Raw genomic sequence first — 21,200 nt, 5'->3', positions numbered from 1 at the left:
AGTCACCATCACACCAAAGCATAATTGAAATTCATCACAGCAATGGTATGGATACAACTCAGTTTCTCGCTGCAACTGACGTAACCAATATGTCATATTTGATTGCCATCTCCAATTTTCATTATTTTAAGTAAGGTTTGTTTTATGAGAAAGCAAAAGGATAAAACAAAAGAAAAAGAAAAAGCACCATGTCAACCCAGCTGTTAGCTCAAGTGGCGTTTCCTGCCACCCCTGTAGGCAAACATATGGTTACCAAATACCAATTATAAAAAACAAAAGAAACAAGAAAATGGCACCTCTTCAAACGTTTGCCATGGTTGTTACTGTACAAACTGAGTAGATAAAGGTCACCTGCACTACCTGCAAATGTATCAACCCATAGACATCTGATTCTGTCCAATTTCCATAGATACATCCAAAATCCCCTGTAAACCAGATCATATTAAACAGTGGACTTTTTCTTATCATATTCGAATCCAACTGGTTCAAAAGAATTTCTTATCTTAAAGAATTGAACCATAATAAAAAAAATTAATGGATGTTGTTATTTGAATTGTTAATATTGGCATACAAGAATAGCATGTTTATTTCTCCTCCCCACCCATAGAAAACAAACAAAAAGGAAAAAGAAAAAAATTGAAATAACTTTTACATCGATAGTAGACGTTAGTGCTCACTCACATATTTAGAACTTCCTTAAATGACACAAAATTTCTATTGCCTAGTTTATCACCCACCATCTGATTTCACCTAAGAACTACACCGACTAAAATGGTATAAACCTGGCAATCAAATATTTAAAAAAATGTGCTAAAAGAAGAATAGAGATAATCATTTGAAAGTAGTGAGTGAAGGTATCTTCAATTGCCAAGGATCTCATTTGAGTTATTTACTATTATGGAGGTGATACAACAACATTATGCCATAATTTCTCACCATTTGAATAAGGAAATAGTGGTTCATTATGGGAAGTTAAGGGTACATATTAGGTTCTTGGAACAGAATATTAAAATCTGGCATATATTGGAATTCTCAATTAGACAAAAAAACCCTTCTAAATTCCTCAAAACAGTGATGTTTGATGAGACCATAACTAGCATGTGTGTCAGGAACATCTTTTCTCCCAGGCCCCACATATTGATCAGAAAGGCAAACAAATCATGCAGAAATATTCCCTCAAATAATTTGGACAAAACTCATCAATGACTAATGAAATAGTAGAACCATCCCTTATGACCTCTTGTTGACAGAAGTCCAGAGCATGAAAGGTGAAGCTGCATGGAGAAACTGAGCAAGAACTGGAGCTTAACAGAAGCAGAGGCATCAGTGGAAGTTACATATTTTAGAATGACGTAACCCTTAAAAAGGGGGGACGGGGCAAAGAAAGAAAAAACAAAACAAAAAAGGAGCCTTACATCAAAAGAACTATTGTGTCTTGGATATTAATCTAAATAGTTGGTGTAAGAAGTAAGAATATACCCAGGAGGGGCACCTTGATTTATTATTGCACGATGATATTTGGCCCCTTTTTTGCTGTATTAAAGTAAAACCATAATTCTCTTCTTATTCTCCAGTCCTTTAATCTGGTTATTGCCTAAATAAAATGATGGAAAAAAAATAAAAAGAGTTTTACGAAAATGATACTGAAATAGCTCTTTCCCCTTTTGGAGGAACACATATCACAAGAAACTCAAATTTCAGTCCTGGGATCACAACCATGTCAGCATAGAGCTCTTTTTTCAGGAAGATCAATGTTAAGGGCTGTACTTAACTTCTCTTGTAAGACTCAATTAATATGAAGCAAGATTGAGTGCTCTTCCTTCTCCTTCTCATTCTTCTTTTCCCCCCTTCTCTGCCCCACCCGCACTCGTCCCATGCCCCTTGGGTTAGTAGCATTTGCCAAGGGATAAGAGGAGACCAAATACCAAGTGTTTCCATTAGGTGCTCATGATTAAAATTCTAATTTTTCATCTCAAAAACTAAACAGCGCATGAGTTATGCTTCCTTCTCCTTGAAGACAAAGGTGTCAAAAAAAATCAATAGGGAGCCCAATTGAATGCATATAAAGATTATAAGAACCATTTAGATCAAACCATACAAGCCAAATATGTAATTTTTGAAATTTAGCAGCCATTGTTACACTCTACTTTAGCAACCATACAAGCATGTAGTGAATACCTTGGCATCTACTTTTGGAACTAGAAATGTTAATTAATGGGCAATAGCAGCCCATTGTAGGCAAGGCAACACCACAAAAACACAATGCAGCAATTGTTAGAAAAATGCACAGGACACATCACAAATAAGGACATTCTTTAATCGATCACTATTCATTTTTAAACTGGAAATTGGCATATATATTGACATGTTACTGGTATTTTCTTATAGAGAATGGCAAATTTTATCTTTTTCTTTTTTCTTTTTGAACCAACTCCTCACTCGTCCAAAACATACATCCTCTTCCTCCAAAAATATATATCAAGCAAAATATGAGAGCAATAAATGCCTCCTTCCGCCCTTTTCAACTATGTCAGATCTAAAATATTAAAAGTGGAATAAAAGAAACAAGATATCCCCTAATTAGTAACAGAAACACCAACGTCCCTTGGAGACCATAGGAGGATCCCCAGATTCTTTCCCAAGGGAAACCTCTATTTCACAAACCAACCAAAACCCTGTACCACCTCCACTTCCTAATCTAGCATGTAACATAAAAGTTGCAACATCAAGAAACTATCCTGCAAGCAGTCATAGAATTATTTCCCCATCCATGGCTCCTTGTACACAGCCATCTGGAGTATTTTCAGAAGAAACATGTTCTTTTTAAATCCCCTGTTGTTTATGCTAGAAGAAGTTCACTTGAGTCCTATCCTCATATTCTGTCCATGGACTGACACCATAAGAAGGATTCCACCCCACCCCAAATGACCATATTTGAAGGTAAAGCCTCCAAAATCCAACTAGGCAAAGCAGTAAGTACCAACTTCCTGACTTAAAAGGCAGAGTGGGAGTGTCTACATGTTCAGCTTGGGCAAGGATGTCTCGAAGCATTCCTTTCAACACAAAATTGGCAAAATGGCCAAACTAATTATTCCACAAATTGCATGAGACGATCAAGTATCCTGAACTAAAGCTTCAGCACTCGTAGAATTTAATATTTAACATAATTCTAGCTTAGACAGACAAATATCACTTCAATTTGAAGGTATGTTGTTCCCTTTCATGAGTTTGCATGCAGCATCCACCAATTAATATACATCAATCGGGCCTTTTAATTGAGACACAAGCTTTCATGTCCATCTACAGAAGTTACTAACGACGGAAAAAAAAATAAAAAAGAAGATTCGTTGCATTATATCTCATTACATGCTACAATAATTAAGACGAACGAGAAATTGAAGAAAATAAAAAATACCGTCTTAGCCACCTAGTAAAGGCTACAGGCAACTAAATTGTTCTGCAATCAATTAATCCACCCTACAAGCTTAACGATCTTTATTATTCTCTCAACCCCTCCCACACATCATCCATGTAAATCATAGAAACCCTTGGAGGCATGAATTAGGTAAGATGTAATAACGAATGTAGCAAGCAGCAAAGAACTCCAATTTTAGGTCTCATCCCGGCGCTTGCTCTTAGCAATTGGGTCATCTTTGCAGGTTAATTGCCCTTTTTACTCTTATTTCAACAGATAATTTGCATAAGGGGGTTGATATTTGAGAATGATTTATTCCATTTTAAGCACTAATAAGATTCACATTCATTTGGTCTAACCATCTTTTGTTGCCCGATTTTAAGAAGCAATCTCAAGCCAGTTCGCGACATTCCCCATAAAACTTTCAATGTAAGTTCCAATGATTCTGTACCTCGATAGTATCTCCCCGAACCCCTACAAAGCGCAGATACTAACATTTCACTATCTACCTAGTACATAACACTATTATCAACAAAGAACAAGGGGACAAAAATTAAGGGCAAGATTGAAACTTCACTGAATTTCGAAAACTGCTTTGTAATGCATTTAATAAATTCGTTTCCCTTTCTTTCATTCTCATTTTTTCCCCCTTACTTTTGAGAATCAACCAGAGCTGGAGCAATTTCCATTGAAACACATTCAACGGACTCCCTAAATTCAGTGAAACTTGATCGTTGAAAAAACCCATCAAACGTTTAAGCAAGAAAGAAACAAACATAGGATAAATGGCATAGGAGAAGGGAAAGAAATTGAATTCACCTGAAAATCAAGAATGGATCACGGGCTTAGAACTGGGTTTGCTTTCCGCCTTGTTTCCCTTGCTGCGGGAACACATCTTTCATGACAGAACACGATCACTTTTGTCAAAATCCTTTCTTTACATTGCTTGAACCCAGAAGAGAAACGGGAAAAGAACCGTTTTTTTTATCTCCCGAGTTAAATTTTTATTTTTTATAGAAAAAATTATTAATCTATAAATTTTGTTTATTGATACAAAACTATTATATATTATATATAACTATATATTTCAATATTTTCAAGTACTAAATGCATTTGGAATTTGCAAATTAACTTATAATATAGTAAGAAAAAACATTTTTTTCATCTAAGTATGATTATATTATTATATAAATTATGAAATCATTATTGATTATCACTAAACTATAATTTTGATAATTAGAATAGAGAATAACTTTTATAGAAAAATCTCTCGTATGATTGGTTATAATTTTTTGCTCTGTCTGTAGCTAAGCGAAGGGGACTCCAAATGAATAGTTCATGAAATCTTATGAGAGATTTTTTATCAAAATTCGTATATTGTCTATAATGTGTAACATATTATTGTCCGACGCGAAATAGAAAATGGGTGTGTGGCTCCCACCCCATGCCCCCTTCTCTTTTTTTTCAATTTGTTCATTATAGAAATGTTATATTATTCAATGCAAATAATATAATATTTTCAATATATAAAAAGTTTTTAACTTTAATTTACTTCATTCAACCTATTTAAATAGTAGTAATTAGTGAGAAGTCTTTGGATTAATTTTTCAAAAGAAATTAATATGAAGGATGGCTTTGTTTTTATTCTACCTTATTTAATAAGTTTTTTAACTGTTTGATATCGTTCAACTAAAAATATCAATAAACAGTATTAAAAGATATCTATTCGATAGAAAAAGTATGTTAGTTTTCTAAAATAACATTAAAAGTAGTAAAAAGGTGCTTTGGAGTGACGAGCATTAATTCAAAAGTATGAATCTTCGCTTTGTTTACTTTGTTGTTTTTCGCATTTTCCTTTTTTTTTTCTTGGCTGACAGACACTCAGGATGGCTTTGTTTTTATCTAGATCTATTTATTTCCATCTTTGTTCATAATTATAAACAGCCAAAATCTGTAGCTCTAAGGCCCAAACCATGGATTCATTGATGGTATACAAAAGATTCACACATCTGCCATCATCAAAGAAAGAAAGAAAAAGATGAAAGTGATGGAGTACTTATTAGTTACTGTAAAAATGTAAGTGATTCACACCTCAGACCCACTTCCATGTCTCTTCATCACCTTATCATTTTCATCTTTACCAAACCTGGGTGCTTCACCAAAAGGTATCTTCCATTGGCACCATCAAAATGCAACTGGGATCCGATCGCTATAGCTAGTTAGCCATAAAGTGCAAGCAAATTATAAACTCCCACTTGTATTATTGTATATATCATGATTAATTATTCCTTAATTAGTAATTGTCAGTACTGACAGTATAGCTAGAAAGCTAATGTTTTTTCATCTTTCTTATGGGAAACTACGTGTGTGTGTGTGTGTGTATAGTTTTCATCTTCCTATATATATATATATATATATATCTCTTAAAAAGATAACATTAGACAGTTATGTGATGAAAGTCAAACCATTGGGGAACACTATATGCCATAAAAAGAGAACATATATTAGATAAAATCCCAGGCCTTTGAACTTTAAATTAGTAAGCTTTAGGCTAACCTTAATTATTCTCACAATCTAAGAAGGGGATTGGACATTTTCCTCAAATAGCATATTCATTCTTAATTAGTACAGATAAGATGGGGCTAATTCTCTGTTAATCATGCCTTTAGTCTCTCCAGTTGGGTGGCAGCTTTGGAGTGTGACGATGATTCGCACCCGCTCCTGCATAATCATTGCTTTCCAAATCCATCCTCCCGTTGCTCATAATAATCTCTTCTTGAGTTTCCTCCTCAATAATCTGTACACGCACACATGCAAAGAAGAAGAAGAAGAAGAAGAAGAAGAAGATCAGTTTAGAAAGTAAGAGTTCATTAATGTCTAGCTTGCTTAAACATATATATATATATATGTGTGTGTGTGTGTGTGTGTCAAAATAACGTACACTTGTGATGTAATTAATTACCTGCTGGTCGGTGTTCTCATGAGCCAGAAACTCCTGAGTGTCATACAAAAGATGGCCGGTCCCTGCTGCTGTTAGAAGTTAAGCAAAGTAACAAATAGAGAAAATAATTAATTAAGAGCAAGAACCAAGACCAACCGTTCAAAGTAGATTGTTGGAAGATTACTTGATTTTGTGGCAGCAATATTCAAGGAGATAATGTCGGAGAAAACCAGCAGAATGATCACTAGAAGATGGAAGCCATTGCCTGCCATATTTTCTATTATATTATACTCCCTTCTCTCAACCAAGGGATATATATATATATATAATATAGTCAGTTTTGATATTGTTGGGTACACATTCCTAGTCGCCATGTTACTTTTCCATTTATACATCAATAATTCAGTTCTGACCCTTTTGGATGTCACATACCTAAAAAATTAAACAAAAAAAAAAAAAACAAAGTTAATTTGACCTCTCGTGGGTTGTCATTTTTTATTCAAAAAAGTACTTGCCCTTTCAGTTCCTTCTGAAATCTAGGGTTAGATGTAGGGTTTCAATTATAAAGGACTAACCCAAATGCATGGGTCATTTGGTGGTAGCTATGATTGAAGGGAGTCTGATGCATATGTTACATCTTTTGGGTGACATCCCAATAACAATATTGCTTTAAGTCTCTTTTGGGTTGAATTTAATTGATTATAGTGGAGCTCACACGATCAAATTTATTCATAGCAAAGTCAAAGAACAGTATGAAAAGTACAGCCCACTATGGCAGTGGAAGCAACAGATGGCATTCCAACTCTACAGTGTAGGGCGTACTTAGCACCAAATGGCCCATATCTATATATATATATATATATATTATGCATACATAACTAATCTAATGGCTCAGATATGTTACACATACATAATTTGCCCCTCTATATATAGGCTCTAGACATCTAATATGTATTCTTTTGTTTTTGCTATATATATGGTAATTCATAGTGACACAGAGGGATTGAACCTGTCATATCACTAATAAGCATGGTCACATTTAGGCACATTGAGGCTATTGGAAGGCCAAAATAAAAGGTTGCACTCATCGCATGGCTAAAAAAAAAAAAAAAATTGGCTCTTAGGGTGAAGGATGTGATTTAAGGACTCTCATAGAGTGATTCTTAAAATAAAAAATTAAATCTTATAATATTATGAACGCAATAAGTGGTAAATAAGCACATTATGGGTCGTCCACTTTTCATAGTTTGAATCTAAGTTGCACACATAAAAACAAAAAATTGAATATGATATAAATTAAAAAAGAAAAATTAATATTTTTTAAAAAAGTAAGAAATAAAAATGCTGGAGAAATGTGTGAATAAAAAAATATAACGGCTATTTTATAAAATAATGTTTAATATAAAAAATTATAAAAATAATTATTTAATTTAAAAATAAATATAAATTATGTCGACGTTCGGAATTGGTCGACCGTGATTCGTTAGTCCGCACTGATGTAATGAATCCGAGAGGGAGAAAGCTATTATCTGGTTTGGTTTGTTGACCCGCCAGCCAGTCAGCCCCTACAAGACTCTAATGCGCAAATAAGTAAACGAGTAAGAAAATCCAGAGTATCAATAAGTTGGCAGGAAAAAGATACCCTAGCTCTGGGGAGAGCTAGCTGATATATAGGAGAAGAAGATGTCCTCCTACATGTGATGTGTGTCTACAAGTGATGGGACAGAATATCCAGTGCTGACAAGACCCTCATTAATGTGGATGAGATCCGTCATTAATGAGGATGAGATCTAAGGTAGGTGCACGAAAATCCAAAAGTGGCTGTAATGATGTTGTTGCAAGCAGCCAGAATGGGACCAATCGACATGGGCCGAGAGGATGGGGCTTGAATGGCCCAGCTGGGATGGCACCTAGCCCACTAATGTTCTTTGACATGCGGCCTTCTCGTTATGCGAGTTGATCAGTTAGGCTGACGAACTACAAGAGTCATTGGGAACTCGCTCGAAGTGTAGCTGGGAGCTCGCTCGTATAAAGCCCGCTTGGTCCCGCAATCTAAGCTCGAGCTCCAGCGGTGTGCGAGTTTGCTCCGACGAACTTAGTTTAGGGTTTACTGTGCTTTATACGATTGAGTTGGCCTGCTGAGTTGAGCCCAACCCATAAAGAATAGAATGGGAAATACTTATAACAAATTTCATAATACATTCAAATAAATTCCAAAACAAATTAAAAATTTTGAGTTAGAAATGAACAAAAAAGTTAAATAAAAAAACTTGTCTCTAACTTCTTCGTGGACATAAACCTGTTTTCAAATCAAAAACGAGTTTTTGATTTTTTTTAATATTACAAAACAGTTTTAAAAATATTTTTTAAATTAATAAAATAATCTGAAAATATATTTTTTCATATTTTTTAATGTTTTAAAAACAAAAATATTTTAAAAATAAAAATATCAAAATAACATCTCGAGACATTTTCATGCATCATAATGGAGAGTCGAATTATTCAAGTTTCAAAGCCCATTACCTTAGTTTTTGTTGCATATTTGGAAGCCCTGCATAAATATACTTTATTCTATTAGGGAATATGGAAAATTTTGTCTCATGGGTGCAACAAAACTTGGAAATAAATTATTTTTAGAGAATGGTTGGGGCAACATTCATTGGGAGAGGAATAATACCCTCTAGAATGGAAGAATAAAGTGTTTTTTTTTATTATTACTGTGAAATAAGATAGATTTTAATTAGTGGCTCCCCAACACCACATGAATTCAAGTATATATATATATATGAATCATTCAATACAATACACTAATGTAACCCAAATTACAAATTACCAAATCATAGATAATCAATTACATTAATTACAAAATATATATAAAACTAACATCAAATTAAGGTTTTAGAATTTCTATAAGTAAGATTTTATTGAAAAAAAACCTTAAATACGCTACACCTCTTGTTGGGTATACCTCGAACATTACAAAGATAAACTTAATATATATATATATATATCTACATCTAAACTCTCAATTTATATGATGCATTTCTCACAACATAATGAATATGTAAAGCATGTCGGAGGAAGACTTCAAATAGGCTCTCACGAGCGTAGCACGGTTAGTTTTCAGGTAACAAATTACACTAAAGGATGCAAATTCGAGTCAAAACAGTCGTAGTGTGGGAGTTTCATCCTCCTGTAGAGGTGGCTCCTTGTAGGCACCATGCACTGTGCCTCCTACCTAGTGCTGTAACGCCCCGTTTTCTCACAACGAGCGTTAACTCGAGATTTTGGGAATATTTTTTTTTTTTTTTCAACATCAAACACACAACATAAATCTCTCAATACATATACCTTCGTCATAATCATTTCCCGTCAATCCCGATCGTACCTTCTTAGCATATCAAAATTTAATAATAAATGAACTAAGACAGGTATCAACCATCACATCAGTGGAAGCAAGATCGAAACCTCAATGATATATAACCGACAATTCCTTTACAATAACCAAATCGATGTTTCACATGAAAATATCAAAATATTACTGTCGACGTTTGATTTCGGCCGACCGTGATTCGTTTTGGGCCGCGGTGAGTCAATCCAAAAAAATACCGAGAAGGAAGGAAGAAAACCCCCCCTCCCCCAAAGTTCCAAGCGTGTACACCAGAATCTTTTACGTGGTTCGGCCAGAACGATGCCTAGTCCACGGCCGCCCTCTGATCATTCTCCCAGAGTGGCGGTATCTGATTATTCTTTTTTCTGTCCCTCCTCTTTGCCCCTCATGGCCCCCTTTATTTCCATTTTTCTTGAGGGACTTTTACAATCTAGATAATATATAAAAATACAGTGTTTGTATAATGGGGGACAAATAGTTCTTACCGCCTTCGCAAGACCGGGAGTGGGATCCTCATTACGAGGGGCATGGGCTGTTACAGATAAAGTGATCGGACCCTACCTCTGACTTCTCAGCAGCTTTGCCGCTCATGCGAGCTGGAGATTTTAGGCGAGCGACCTGGATGGCCCAGCGATCTGGAGGATATTTCCGGAGCTCGTTAGTCGATTGCTCCGAGCTCGTTGGGGGATTACCGGGAGCTCGCCATACGCTCGCTTTACGAGTTCCGGGTCTTTGATGGAGGCTGGACCTTCCTTGACGAGGTCGTCCGGGCCTTCTTGGCCTTGGGTGATTGGGCCGGTCTATCGGACCGAGTCTGGCCCATGCGGGGTGATGCGGGAAATACATATAACATAAGCCCCCCAGTTCGCGGTACGATCTTCGTGCTGGGAACTGACGCGTGCCAGCTGTTCTTCCATCCCTCCAACTTCTGTCCAATCACCTTAAGTCTCGTCGTTCCACGCAGCACGCTTTGTCGGCAGCGCATTTAATGCGCGCCCCCTCCCCATTTCTGCGCATGATTAAACTCGTGGGACCCACAAGCTGTTGTGCGGCCGCCGGATGCCGAGCATGTGATAAGTCGTCATTCGATCCGACGGTTGGGATGGATCAGGCCGTCAGTATAAATAGTGGGGAGTGTCCACCCGCTTCTTCTTTCACGCTATTTTGAAACTCCCTCAAACTTTTGCCTCCCTACTTTCTTGTTTTTTCTCTCTCGAGGCCTCCGTTATCGCCGTGCTTTCAGACGTCTGCCGTTCTCGTCCGGCGCTTGGTACGAGTCCCCATTCAGTCGTCAAGCGCAGCTTTTAGGTAAGTTTGTCGTGACTTTTCTTCTTCTTCTAGTGAGGCCGTCCACCGTTGGTTAGCCGTCGGTGGTTTCTCTGGCTTCGTCGATCGATGTCGTTCTCATTTTTGGAGAAACGGCACGATTCGGTTTGTCGTTTGCTGGGCCTTTGGGTCCAATGACCTTAGGATTAGCTTTTCATGGAACACCGGGCTTGCGGCTGCAGCCCCTCCGCCCTAGGCGGTACCCCTTTTTGCGAAGCGCTCGGCCTGGAAGACCTAGGGGACGTTTTAGGGTTTTTCTTCTAGTTTCTTAAGGTCTGGTTCGCGACTTGCGACCTGACTGTTCTCTCTTTTCCTTTGTAGATGTCCGACCAACACCGTGGAAATTCAGGTCAAAAGCGCTGCAATTATATCGTAGGAGAAAACGACACTTCGAGCTCCGAAGATTGTCTCATTATGGAGGGCCAAAATCTTGGGGGTGCGAGCTCGGGGTGCAGGGAGGTCGCCGTCCCGACCTCTCGGGAAACCGAGCTGAAGGTTCAAGATCAGATCGCTGCTGATCTTGCGGTCTTCAAGAGATTCTCGTCCAAGGCCAAGCTTCACGAGGTGATGACTTGTGCTCAGGAGTTTCGTCTCCCCAGGACCTTCCGAGTATACATCCCTGCATCGAGCTCCCATGCAGCTTACCCGCCAGCCAATTTCGTAGCTATTAGCCCCCAACACCTCGAGTCTGGCTTTAGGTTCCCAATAGCCCCGTACCTTATCGCCCTCTTGAACGACGTCAAGCTCGCCCCCTTCCAACTAACACCGAATTCGTATGCCCAACTTACTTCTTTGGCCGTTTTATTCCTTATAAACAAACTTCCTCTCCCTTCCCCAAAACTGATAAGATTTTTATTTTCTTTCAAAAATGCCAAGGACGGGCTGTATTACCTGGCGGCCCGTCCTTCTCCGTACAAGGCCGCCCTTCCTCAGGGTAAAGCAAAGGGGAAGTCCAACGTGGGCGATTATAAGTCCAGTTGGTTCTTCGTGTCTTGCCCTTCCCTTTCTCTACTTAGGAATTGTAGCTTCGCACTGACCCCTGGTAAGAGAAGATGAGCTCTCACGAATCTTTCCTTTGTTCCGAGAGTGCTTGTTTTAACTTGCTCATGTTTTGATGCAGATTTTGGGGGGAAGAAACCGATTTTATCGGCCGAGGAGACTGATATCCTTGGCAAACTTGTGGCTGCGGAGTCGAGCTCGGAGATTCTTGAGCTTTCGGACGAGCTACTTCGCGAATACGAGCTCGCCCCTCCTCTTGGCACCGAGACTGTCGAGGGAGATCATTTCAGGGACTTGGGTGCGGAGGTTCTCTCTTCCGGCTTACAGCTCGCTGAGACGAACAGTTCAAGAGGGGAAGCCGACCAAGACGATAATATGGTTGATCTCGAGCTCCTCCAACCGAAGCGTCATAGGGCGAGGTCGAGCACTACGTCTTCCATAACCCCGAGCTATAGCTCGCGGGATGGCAGGTCGGAGCAGCCGCAGCCGCAGTCACGCCCCCAGCAGCAGCAAACCCAGCAGTCGCGGGGGGGGCAGCAGGAGCAGCGGCAAAGAACACTGCCCCGTCAGCCCCAACAATCAAAGCAAGCTCATCTGCAGTTGGGGCATCGGCCACCTGCCTCCCGAGACCATGGTTCGAGTGGAGCCCGTGGGAAGGAGGTTGCGGTGGAGGTTCGAGACGCTCCTGCTGCCAGCTCGAAACGGAGATCGGACCAGCTGCAATAGGGGGAGGATATCAGGGCCAAACGGGTCAGGGTCCGTGAGAAGGAGCTGGCCGTGGAGGCCCTGCCAGGAGGGGTCTTTGTTGGTCCCCTCCTGGATTCCGTGCCCGATTTCCTGGGTCCGAACTCCAAGCCCCTTGACGACCCGAAGTTAAAGGGAATCCCCCTTTGTGATTTTGTCGCCCGTCACAGCCTGGTGGTAAGTAGGAATTCTTCGTACCTTGGTTTCTTAACCTACCCCTTTGGTTTTTTTAATGAGCTAACATTTCTTCTTTTGCAGACTTCTCTTGCTGCCGTGAAGCTCCGAGCTCAGTACAAAGATTTTGAGGAGCAGCTTCAGTCGGTGAGCATGTCCCGTCAGGCCGAAATCGCGAAGCTTGAGGACGAGAAGAACGCCCAAAAGGCCGAAATAACGAAGCTCTCGGACGAGAAGAAAGATCTCCAGGTCGAGCTTCTTGCCACTCAAAAGGAGGTGGAGGGTTGCTTGACGCGTCTGAGGATGGAGATCCAGAAGAATAAAGATCTCGACGAGGAGCTTCGCAGATCGAAGAACATGTGGGAGCAAGCCAACTCCGGGCTCACCGGCGAGCTAAATGGAGCGAAGGCGGAGTTGCGGAGGGCTGAGGAGCGACTCAGATCAACCGAGGCCGAGCTTAGGGAGGCGAAGGAGGAGCGGACACGGGCGGATGATCGTGCCGTCCGATGCGAGGAGCTTGCCAAGAGGACCATTGACGATATAAGGGCGGAGGTCGGACAGCGGATGGACGCGGCTCGTAGGGAGACCAGATCCGACACCTGCTCGGCATTTCTGTACACCCTTTGGGTGAACCATCCTGAGATGGATTTCTCCTTTTTCGGTGCGCAGGCTGTCGAGGAGGTGGCTCGGTATGCTGCCGAGGCCGCGGAAGATGCTGATGATGTCAATACCCTTGACTCGTTTTTGGTCGCAGCGCAAGCTCCTCAGGTCGGGGCCGAGCTATCCGGGGTCGCCGCGGCTCAACCTGGTGAGATTGCCAAGGAGCCTCCTGTGGAGGTTGCCGAGGTTTTCCCAGCCGGGATTGTCGAGGTCGATCTCCAGCCGACCATACCTACTGAAGCTCGCCCTGTCGAGGTTGATTCTGCAGAACCAAACGCCCCTCTTAGCTAGGATTCCCACATGTATTTTTTTTTTTTTTTTTTTATTTTATTTTTTTTGTAATGTGACCTTCATCTCATAATAAAAAATTGGCATTTTGTGCACGTTGCCTCAGATTTCTTCGCGAATTCAAGTTATCTCTGATGACGATTCTTGAATCATGACTTGAAAGTAACTTCTTCACGGTATAACTTGAATTTTCTTCAACAAAGCCCCCGTATTTTTGAAAGGTCCACTGATAAGGAACTTTTGAGTATGTAACTTGATAATAAACTGTTCGAAAATAGGTCCAGGTAGATCCGGAGTTTTATCAGCTCGTAAACTAACGCTCTTTAACCAGCTCGTTGATGATAGTTGTAATAATCAGCGCGAACACTCATACCTAGGCAATTTCCAGGAAACCCCGTTCGGCATGTTTTGACGAAATAACGAGAGCCTTCCCGAGATATATGTAAAGTCGGACGGCCTTGTGATTTTGTCTAACATGCGGTGGCTGAGAAGCTCGTTATAGGGCGTGTGCCTGATAGGTCGCGAATGCTTTATTTTTAGCCAAGTTAAGACGGACCTCAGCTGATAGGGTCCAATACGCAAAGTTTGCTAGGGTATGAGCTTATGCCATGGCCTCGGCCGGCATGTTGAGGCTTTAATAAGTTTTCAATAAATTGGGAGCGAACACTCAGGTAGGTCGCAGACCATGGCTTTAAGCCAAGATAGGAGGACCCCAGCTAGTGAAAGCGCAGCCTGTAGCACCAAGTTATATGTTCAGGCGGGTCATAGAGTGACCCCAGCTAACACACCATGGCTTGTTATTTCGTTTGACTTGTACGGCCGGGATATGTGTCCAGGTAGGTCGCGTTACGTCCTCAGCTAACACCCAGTGGCTTCTACAAGTTTTATTTGAACTGAGAGGGAACACCCAGGTAGGTCGCAGACCATGGCTTTAAGCCAAGATAAAAGGACCTCGGCTAGCGAACCCAAGCTCGGGGTTACTTGTGGAAGTGGTTGCTCAGTAGGTTCCGAACCATGACATAAAGTCAAGATGACTGGTTCTCAGCTCGCAAACCACGACCTGATGGAGGGACCGAGGTAAATGCTCGGCTAAGCCGTTGACCGTAGCGCCGTGGCTAGGTTATTTAGGCATCAGCTCGCAAACCATGGCTTCTCGACCCCTCGTTACGGGGGCATTCAATCGAATACCAATAAGAATAAAGTGTAATGAAAGTTCATAAATTCTGACCAGAATCATGAAAGTCATTCGTAATGAAAAAGACGGAGCATAGGCCAGAACGATTACATTTTTCTGAAGTAAGGACGAAGATGTTCTGCGTTCCAAGCTCGTGGGAGAGGGAGACCGTCCATGTTTGCCAGATGGTATGCTCCGTTATTCAAATTTTCTTTGATGATAAATGGACCTTCCCAGTTAGGCCCTAAGGTGCCATCGCTTGCCGCCCGTGCTCCTGGTAGTACTAGGCGTAGTACCGGATCTCCGACGTTGTAACGTCGGATTCGGACCTTCCTGTTATAGTATCGTGCCACTCTTTGTTGATAAATTGCGATCCTCACGCGAGCTACATCTCTTGATTCCTCGAGCAGGTCCAGATTAGCCGCCAGTAGCTCGTTATTGCGATCTGAGATGAAGGTGGCCCTTCGGTGGCTGGCCACTTTATTCTCAGCGGGGATCATAGCCTCCGACCCATACGCCATTGAGAATGGGGTTTCTCCAGTGCTGCTTCGGGCTGTTGTTCGATAGGTCCATAGCACTGTTTGCAGTTCATCCACCCAGGCCCCCTTTCTAGCCTCAAGCTTTGTCTTCAGGGTCTGCTTGATTATTTTGTTGACTGCTTCGACCTGCCCATTGGCCTGGGGGTGATCAACGGCGGTGAAACTCTTTTGAATCCCCATTGACTCGCAGAATTGGATGAATTGCTCGCTGGTAAATTGGGTTCCGTTGTCCGTTACTATTTGCTGTGGCACTCCAAATCTGCAGATTATGTTATCCCATGTAAAAGCTTGTGTCTTCGCACTGGTGATCTGTGCGAGCTCTTTGGCCTCTGCCCATTTGGTGAAGTAGTCAACTGCCACTATGGCATGTTTGCATCCTCCGCGAGCCGTGGGCAGCGGCCCGATTAGATCCATGCCCCAAATGGCAAAGGGCCAAGGGCTGCTCATCTGCTGCAGGTAGGCCGGCGGAGCTCGCGGAACCTTGGCGAACCTTTGGCACTTCTCGCATTTCTTGACCGTCTCTATGGCATCTTGCTTCACGGTGGGCCAATAAAACCCTTGTCGGAGGGCCTTTTGTGCCAGAGAGAGTGCCCCTGCATGATTACCGCAGTGGCCTGCATGAATTTCTTCTAGCACAGACTGGCAATCGGTGCCGTCAATGCACCTCAGGAGTGGGGCTGAGAATCCCCTCTTGTACAGTCTTTCATCGTAGATGCAATATCGGGCGGCTTGAGCTCGCAGGCGACGTGCTTCCAGCTTGTCTTCCGGTAGTTTCCCGTCTTGCAGATATTCCAAGATGGGGGTCATCCATGAGTTTTGGGGCACCGTGATCAGTAGCGTTTCATCTCGTTGTTCTGTGCTCGGGGTGGCCAAAAAATCGACAGGTATGTCCCCCAAGAATTCTGCGTCCCGAGCAGTTGCTAGGCGAGCCAGAGCGTCCGCATGAGAGTTCTGGGAACGGGGGATTTGATGCATTTCATATTTTTCGAAAGTGGCTAAAAGTTCGCGTGCCTTCTGTAAGTATGCTGCCATCTTCGTGTCTCTGGCCTGGTATTCTCCCCGCACCTGGTTGACAACTAGTTGAGAGTCGCTGAAGATCTCCAAGAATTCAGCTCGTATTTCCTTTGCCAGGCGGAGTCCTGCTAGTAAGGCTTCATACTCGGATTCATTATTGGTGGCTAAAAAACCGAACCTCAGGGCGCAGAGGATTTTGTGACCTTCGGGGCTTATTAGCATAAGCCCGGCTCCCGCTCCTTGTTCGTTCGATGATCCATCGACGTATAGTTCCCAGGACGGTCCTTTCAGGTTTTCCGGCTCTTCGTCAATTGTCCCAGTAAACTCGGCAATGAAGTCTGCCAACGCTTGACCCTTTATCGCCGTCCTTGGTTTGTACTTTATGTCGAACTGAGCGAGCTCAATAGACCATTTTAGTAAACGACCTGAGGTATCCGGTTTTTGGAGGATTTGTTTCAATGGGTATTTGGTCAGGACTTCGATCTCATGAGCTTGAAAATAGGGTCGCAGCTTCCTCGACGCCACTATTAGACAGTAAGCTAATTTTTCGATTGGTGCGTACCTTGTTTCTGCATCGATTAGGCTTTTGGAGACGTAATAAATGGGGTGCTGCACCCCTTCTTCCCCCCGAACGAGGGCCGCGCTGAGAGCCTGTTGGGATACTCCTAAGTACAAGGTCAACCTCTCTCCCTCCTTAGGTTTGGCGAGCAGCGGGGCCCGTCCCATGTACTCCTTTAGTTGTTGGAATGCGAACTCGCATTCTTCTGTCCATCTGAAGTCTTTCTCCTTTTTTAGAAGCTCGAAGAAAGGGGCACACTTGTCAGTTGCCTTTGAAATGAAACGGCTCAGAGCCGCGACCTGACCATTGAGGCTTTGCACCTCCTTCTTTCTTATAGGCGACCTCATGTCGAGCAGAGCCTTAATTTTGTCTGGGTTGGCTTCAATGCCTCTGTTGTTTACCATAAACCCAAGAAATTTTCCAGAGGCTACACCGAAGGCGCACTTGAGCGGGTTGAGCTTCATCTGATATTTCCTGAGGACTCCAAACGTTTCTCTTAGATCGGAAACGTGGTCCGTCACTTGCTCGGATTTTACCAGCATGTCGTCAACGTATACTTCCATGGTTTTTCCGATCAGTGTTTCGAACATCGTATTGACCAGCCTCTGGTAGGTCGCGCCAGCATTCTTCAATCCAAAGGGCATGACCTTGTAACAATAGAGCCCCCGGTCGGTTATGAACGAGGTGTGCTCTTGGTCCGTTGGGTTCATGGGGATTTGGTTGTAGCCTGAATAGGCATCCATGAAACTGAGGAGGCGGTGACCAGCCGTTGCATCTACGAGTTGATCGATTCTGGGGAGGGGAAAGCTGTCTTTAGGACAGGCCTTGTTCAGGTCGGTGAAGTCGATGCAGGTCCTCCACTTCCCGTTTTTCTTTTTTACTAGGACCGGGTTGGCCACCCAGACCGGATAGTGGGCTTCCTTGATGAAATTATTCGCCAAAAGTTTGTCCACTTCTTCTTTAAGAGCGGTATAACGCTCCGGAGTCATTGGCCTCCTCTTCTGGCGTACTGGCCTGTAGCCTGGATCTACGTTGAGCCTGTGTGACATGACTTCTGGGGCGATTCCCACCATATCTTCGTGGTTCCATGCGAATACATCAAGGTTAGCTTTAAGGAAATCTGTAAGTTGGGATTTTACCTCGGGGGCTAGACTCTTGCCTAGCTTGAGGTGCCTTTCCTCGTCTGCCTCGCCGACTGAGATATCTTCGAGCTCTTCCATGGGACCGGTGGGCTTTTCGCAGTCGACCTCGCGTGGATCCAGGTCCTCCCATCGGCCGGTTGATCGCGGGCCGACTTTTGCGATGATATTTACTTTCTTTCCCTTTGCTCCCATTTTCAGGGCGTCCTCATAGCAACGTCTTGCGAGGTGCTGCTCGCCTCGTACACACCCTACACCGTCGGGGGTCGGGAATTTCACCGTAAGCGACCTGGTCGAGGTCACTAGATCCAGGTCGTTCATCGCCGGCCTTCCGAGTACGACGTTGTATGCTGAGGGGCAGTCAATTATGAGGAATTCTGCCAAAGTAGTGGCCTGGCGGTTCGCATCCCCGATGGTGAGGGGAAGGCTGATCCGACCGACGGGAATCACTGCGTCTCCCGTGAACCCATAGAGTGGCTCTGGGGACGAACCCAACTGTTCCGGTCCCAAACCCATCTGATCGAAGCATGCTCTGTACATTACATTTACCGAGCTGCCCGTGTCCACCATTATCCTCCGCACTTCGGAGTTGCCGACCTGGGCTCGTATAACGAGTGCGTCGTTGTGCGGCCAATGGACGTCTTTGGCGTCTTCTTCCGAGAAAAACATCTTCTCTGGGATTGGGTTACCCCTAGGCCGCTTCGCGGGAACCGGCTGTTCGCCCGATCTCGCTAGCAAGACATGGTTGGCCTCTCGTATGTATTTGTCGCGGGATTTGTGGGAGGAACCAGCGAGGTGGGGCCCGCCATGGATCGTGTAGATGGTTCGTACAGCCGGTGCTTGGTCGTCGTCGGTGGGAGGCTGCTGCTGTACCGGCGGCTGGCTTGGTTGATTAGTCGGCCGCACCACGTAATCTTTCAAGCGACCTCTTCTTATCAGGTCTTCGATGGCGTCCCTTAGGGCCCAGCATTCCGAGGTGTTGTGACCCGCCTCGTTGTGGTACGCACAAAATTTTTCTTTGTTTCGGAATTTGTTTGGGGTTCTTAACGGGTTGGGCTTCCCGAATTCCTCTTTGTTCCTTTCGATGGCGAAGATCCTTTCTTGGGGGTCTGACAGGGCACAGTAGCTGTCAAAGCGCTGTGATCTATGAGGTCGCTCATCTCCCTCTGCCTTCCGAGCTCGCTTGAACACTTCATTGCTCGAGCGCTCCCCCCGAGCTTCTCTTCCGGCGTCTCCGTTGTGCCTTTTCTTACTCTGGCTGGAGCCCCCAACTTCTTCTCTCGACCCGACGGGCTTCTTCGTCCCGAAGGCGTCTTCCCATCGGATTTCCTTGGAAGCTCGTTCATAGAATTCCCCCAGGTCTTTGACCGGGGTTCGGTAGATGCTCTCGTAGAGCTTTCCGTCTTTTCGGAGGCCGGCGGAGATCGCCGTTAGGATACTTTCATCCGAGGGATCCTCGACGTTGCTCACCTCGCGCCTGAACCTGGCGATGTAATCCCTTAATGGTTCGTTTGCTTTCTGGAATACGGTGGCGAGGTGGCAAGGTGGCGCGAGCTGCCTCCTTAGAGCCCTGTATTGGTTAAGGAACCTCTGTTGGCACTCCTCCCAGCTGTTGATGCTACGAGGCGGAAGGCTCCTGAACCAAGCTCGGGGGATGTCTCCTAAGATTGCTGGGAAGGCGCGACATTTAGCCAGCGAGCTGGTTGTCTGTAGATCCATTTGCACGTTGTACGCATCCAGGTAATCATAGGGGTCGCTGCCCCCATGATATTGTGGCATGCTCGGGACCTTAAACCTCCGGGGCAGGGGTTCAAGCTCAATTTCTCTGGCGAACGGCGTCCTATCTCCACGGCCATTATTCTGGCTGCGGACTCCTTGTCGTTCCTCCAGCTGTCGCACCCTCTGATACAGCTCTTCCACAGTTGAGTCCGGTCCTACTGATTGCTGGGCTTGCGATCGCCTGCTTCTTTCTCGGACTGGGGAGCGGTGAATTGGGGACGGGTAGTTATCCCCGATATCTTCTTCCGCGGGTGGGTGTCTCTCCTCCCGCGGTTGGCGGACCCTGCGAGGCGACGCCGGTGGGTCGTGGACAACCCGTGCTTGAGCTTGGGCCAGAATTCTGACCGCGTCAGCGAGTTGCATTACCGTATTCTCCAATGCTTCCTGGCGCTGTTGCCAGTCCCGGATCGTCCCTGTCCCGGTGATTTGGACAGTAGGCTGGACAGGGATCCGTGGTGGTATGCCGGGAGCGTCTCCGGCGGGCGGCGGCAAAGGAGTATCGGCTGTCGGGGCAATGGGTCCTCCATTTGGTGGTAAGTCTCGTGGTCGGTCGTGGTGATTTTCAGGCGGGTCGACCGCCGCCTCGGAACTTCTAGTATTCCTTCCTCTAGCCATGGCTATTGATCAGAGCGGCCCCTTCCTCTAGCGCCAAAATGTCGACGTTTGATTTCGGCCGACCGTGATTCGTTTTGGGCCGCGGTGAGTCAATCCAAAAAAATACCGAGAAGGAAGGAAGAAAACCCCCCCTCCCCCAAAGTTCCAAGCGTGTACACCAGAATCTTTTACGTGGTTCGGCCAGAACGATGCCTAGTCCACGGCCGCCCTCTGATCATTCTCCCAGAGTGGCGGTATCTGATTATTCTTTTTTCTGTCCCTCCTCTTTGCCCCTCATGGCCCCCTTTATTTCCATTTTTCTTGAGGGACTTTTACAATCTAGATAATATATAAAAATACAGTGTTTGTATAATGGGGGACAAATAGTTCTTACCGCCTTCGCAAGACCGGGAGTGGGATCCTCATTACGAGGGGCATGGGCTGTTACAGATAAAGTGATCGGA

The sequence above is a fragment of the Diospyros lotus genome, chromosome 3, assembly GCF_014633365.1.
Source record: "Diospyros lotus cultivar Yz01 chromosome 3, ASM1463336v1, whole genome shotgun sequence".
Classification (NCBI taxonomy): domain Eukaryota; kingdom Viridiplantae; phylum Streptophyta; class Magnoliopsida; order Ericales; family Ebenaceae; genus Diospyros; species Diospyros lotus.
Note: the sequence above shows the minus strand (reverse complement) of the source record.